The 4,888-nt window shown below is 33.4% G+C and overlaps 1 long non-coding RNA gene across 1 annotated transcript; it reads left to right on the plus strand.

Moving 5' to 3' along the window:
• Nucleotides 1-724: 724 nt before the first annotated feature.
• On the plus strand, nucleotides 725-3,818 carry LOC149132898 (uncharacterized). Its single transcript, XR_016244119.1, has 3 exons — nucleotides 725-1,022; nucleotides 2,181-2,255; nucleotides 2,923-3,818. It is a non-coding gene; the product is annotated as an uncharacterized LOC149132898 (long non-coding RNA).
• The last annotated feature ends 1,070 nt before the right edge of the window (nucleotides 3,819-4,888 follow it).

Consider the following 4,888-nt stretch of genomic DNA (forward strand, 5'->3'; position numbering starts at 1 on the left):
ATGAATTTATTTTGCTACAAATGGAATATATGACATAGAGAAACGTTGGGTAAACGTCATAAATGAACATGGATCATACTTTGATTAAATAAATCAGTTCTCTAACACTTCTGAAACATTTTATTGTTACCTTTCAAATACGACATTTCATATGTGTGTGTATATATATATATATATATATATATATATATATATATATATATATATATATGTATGTATGTATGTATGCATGCATGCATGTATATATGCATGCATCGAAGAAGGTGAAAAAGAGAGAAAATAGAAAGCTAACAATGCGGTAAGTTTTCTAAAACCTGTATATTTTAGGCGCAAAACAGTTTGGGAAATGTCCAGTTATGCGCGTCGTTCAGTTAACCCATTCAAATCCTCTAGCGTTGTGTAGCAGCAGCAGTCGCTCTGTAAACGTCCATCAGACTGTTTATTTTCTGAGGATGGGCCTCTGCACTTGAAATATATATGCTTTAAAAAACTTCCCGCATTATCAGAAGCCTTCTAGTTTCTCTATTTTTACCTTCTTCGATATTACAACACTTCAAGCTAACTGCAACGCTCTTATATATATATATATATATATATATATATATATATATATATATATATATATATGCAAATGTGTACGTGTGTCACTGCATAACTGTATCAAATAATTGAGTATTGGATGTTGTTATACACCGCTGTTCACAATGCGTTTCCTTGTATTGTTTTAGCTTTCGATTGATGCCAGCCCACTAGCTAGGCTGGCAGGCTAACATGAACCTTGAAAGGAACGCTAGTCCAACGCACAAAGTTACCCATTAGAGTGATTTGCAGTAACTGATAGGAAGTGCCAAACAACACAAGAACACATACGTATTATAAGAAGTAGCGACAGAGATAAACTTCATAACCAACGGTTTCATACCAACCTGGGACTTCTCATAGTTATGAAGGCTCGAGATATCGTGTGGCTTAGCGGTGTTCGTATTGTATGAGCGATTATGAGTGGATATGATTCCTGAGAAGTTTGTATATTTTGCTATTTATTTGGCTTATATTTTGTCATAATGTATGTATATGGATATTCACGCGTGTGTGTCTGTGTATGTAACTTTGTGTGCAAATATCACTTTTGGAGAGAGTTTTGCTTTATATTTGATTATAATATGGTTTTCACCATTCTGAGATATATCCTATATTTATCTTATTCTAAACTTATATGATGAAATTAGAAATATCTGTTGCTCAATCTAACTTCCACGCTGATACACATGCCATTCTAAACGGCTCAAACCACTGTGCATATACGAATACATTACCAGAGAAGAAAAACAGAATAATAAAATTCAAAGCTTCCATACACATACACACGCGCGCGCACACATACCATGAATAACCACCCACTCAACGACAAATACAATCGAAGCATGAACTTCTTGTATGCATATATGTATATGTGTATGTAATTATAAATCTGTATGTGTGTGTATTCATATATTTACATCTGCATGTTTATGTGTATATATGCATGTGTATTAATGTGTATCAAATATGCGTGTCTGTATTGCACGTAAGTAAGTATGTATGTACGTATGTATGTATATATATACGTATGTGTGTATGTATATACATATAACTGCATAATTCATGTAAACAACGTATTACAATATCATAAACGAGTTTGCTCATTTTACATGTATATCCCGACGTAATTATAAATTATATACACAAATATTCTCCTGTAAACTCTTCAATAGCTATTTGATTAATTATTTTAACATTCGCAGGCATTACATATGCACATATGTTTATTAGAATAAACAAATGTTTTTATCGGTGTGTGTGCATGCGTAGGTGTGTGAGCATGTGTAGGTGTGTGTATGTGCACGTGTGTGTGTATGTGTGTGTGGGGGGGGGGGGGGGGGTGTAATGTGAGGTGTAGTATTTAAGAAGTAAATAAGCCTACGTCATTTAAATAAAATTCAGCTATATTTCTCAGCAGAGAAAATACTACGCGCGCTTGTTTGTGTGCGATGTTTAGAAGCGAGTTGTTCTTGGCAGCAATATCTGTTGCTATGTATCATTATGGTTTTAGAGAAGAGGCAATCGATAACTAACAAAATGAATCGTGCAGTTTTGCTGATTAAGGTAATACAACCAATTATTTGTAATTACTGTCATAGTTGGATGTCAAGGCGGTAAAACAAGAACAGCAGGATGTTATCCGGAAGGAAATCAGCAGATGGATTAATAAACAGGTAATTAAAGGGTATAGTGATTGCCTCATTATTTTTTGAAAAATTTCCCAGGTTCTGCTTAATTCCTCTGTAGTTGATGTTGTCTTCACAATACGTATCTAATGATTCGCAGCCAACTAGCAGCTATAGATTGTTCCATATAGTTATGCCAAATCAACGAGAGAAGATATATATATATACGTTTTCACACACAAACACACATACACGTGTGTTTGAATGCATATATAGATGCATGCATTTATATATATATATATATATATATATATATATATATATATATATATATATATATATATATATATATATATATATGTGTGTGTGTGTGTGTGTGTGTGTGTGTGTACATATGTATGTATGTATGTATGTATGTATATATGTATGTATGTATGTATTTATGTATTTATGTGTGTATGTATTTATATAGAGAGAGCCGTGAATGTATCGGTGAGTTAAACAATAACCTAATCACACGGAATATTAGATCTACTCGCCTTGCAATTAAAATATGCATGTTATATATACTGAGACGTGTCACTCTATGAGAACACCATTTAAAATTCTGTTTGTTGCTGTTGTTGTTGTTATTGTTGTTGTTGATGGTGTTGCTGGTGGTGATGGTGGTGGTGTTACCGTTGCTAGTGGTACTGATGCTGTTGTTGTTCTTTAGTTCCATTTCAGTCCCGATGAAGCAGACTTATACCCACCTCTATTCCAGTTGTGACTATCCTCGCTTTTATATATGTACAAAGAATAAAGGACCACCAAGATGATAAGGAGCAATGTGAGATAAATTTGGTTACTATTTATTGCAGATTGAGAAAGTCATAATTAAAAGACCTCTCTCCTTCGCCCGTGCTTGAATTCTATTCCTAGTGTTTGGTAAGAAAGCGCCTCCTATGACATAAGAGAATAAACAATTGTAAACTCTTTTGCTTTTTAAAAGCGATGCCCCAGCTTGACCGCTGTCCAGTAACTGAAACAAATGAAAGGTAAAACGTTAAGTAAAATATACTGCAAATGATTCTATATTGGAAAGAACAGCCGCATAAAAGCTGTAAAGGGAGATAATAACAAGAGGTCACCAACTCAAAAAGATGCATATAATTTTATAAAAGTCAAAAAGCAAGAAAATCTAAAATGATATAGGACTAAGATAGATGAATTGCGCTTGTGGTTTTATTTGTTTCAGTATCATAAACATATCGAGTAAATCTCTTGCTATTCCGTTTATATCAGACAGAAGTCGTTACTGAAATCTTTTGAAACTTCATAAAATTATATTTATAGTTTTCACTTAGCAATAATCATGCCTCCGATAACCCTCATCGGAGAAAATACCATTGTTGCAATTATACAACGGTAAACTTTTAGAAATAAAACGTTAGTCAGTATTTTAATATTATTTTATGGCGCGCAGCCAAAACCTGGGTGTAGTTTCAGCCCTGTATTAAAACCAATTTAAATAACATCCCTCTGATGCTTTTGATACGAGGATGAACATCACAACTTCCTACTTCAGTAAAGGTAAAGCGTTACAGTAATGATATAATGTCAAATTACGTGCTTTCCTGTATTTAATTCACGTTTTCAATGTTTTAAGTTAAAAAATAAGTCAATTATGGATGTTTGTATAAAGATTTCGTAATAAACTGACGTATATATTACTGATTATATCGCTTTTTCTTCAAACATTTAGAGTCGCTCCTCAGTTTAAAAAAGAAAGAATATTTTGTTTAGTGTTTAAGACTTCCATAAAGAATGAGATAAACTTCCGGCGAAGCGGTGATTAATATACAGTTCTTACTCTCAGTCTAAGACTTTTCGCTGAAGATATGAGGCTAATTTTATGATTCGTGTTTTCATCCCTCTAAATACATAAATTTCTAGAACGTCAAAAAGAATTCTTTTATACTATTATTTGTGATTTCTGAAGAATGGAGTTATCTGCTGGCAAACATGGCTGCCACTTGGTCCCTGTTTTCTCATTAAAGTAATTTAATGTTGCTTCCATTACAAATACACTTAAGATCGACACGACTACCACTGAATATTTTCCTCCATCAGAGAAATATGAAGAATTGCGTCTAAGCCAAAGAAATCAATATTATATACTTAGCAACATGGACCATGAATTAGCCAGAATATTGAATGTCTTACTCATAGACTTTCTGTACATACTTTCTTCTTCTTTCATTTTCACTTCTAATTACGTTATGGTGGACTTTGCTTTTCGTTCCTCGCCAAGACTTGATAGACTGAGTACTAGAAATATACCGGATTAGACGTACCTGACTATATTACACCTCTTCAACAACTGATTATGTGCCCAAAAACGATACTCTGATGCAACTGGGAATCTCTCCTTAGAAACAAGCGTCAATTTTTTACATTACTTCATCAAGAAAAACTTGTTGAATAGCATAGAGCTAGATGTACTAAAGCTGAATAATCAGTGGGATGATCACCACTGGAATTACTTTCATTAAAAGTCTACGGACTAATGGCCCATCTAGGGCCATCGACAAATAATAATATGGAGTAACAATGGCCCATCGGCAAATAATAATAGGGAGTAAAATAAGATCCAGTAATCCTGATTTAATTGACATTCTGTGACTAGTAAATATATAAGT

Source organism: Octopus bimaculoides, chromosome 13, assembly GCF_046866305.1.
Source record: "Octopus bimaculoides isolate indiv1 chromosome 13, ASM4686630v1, whole genome shotgun sequence".
Classification (NCBI taxonomy): domain Eukaryota; kingdom Metazoa; phylum Mollusca; class Cephalopoda; order Octopoda; family Octopodidae; genus Octopus; species Octopus bimaculoides.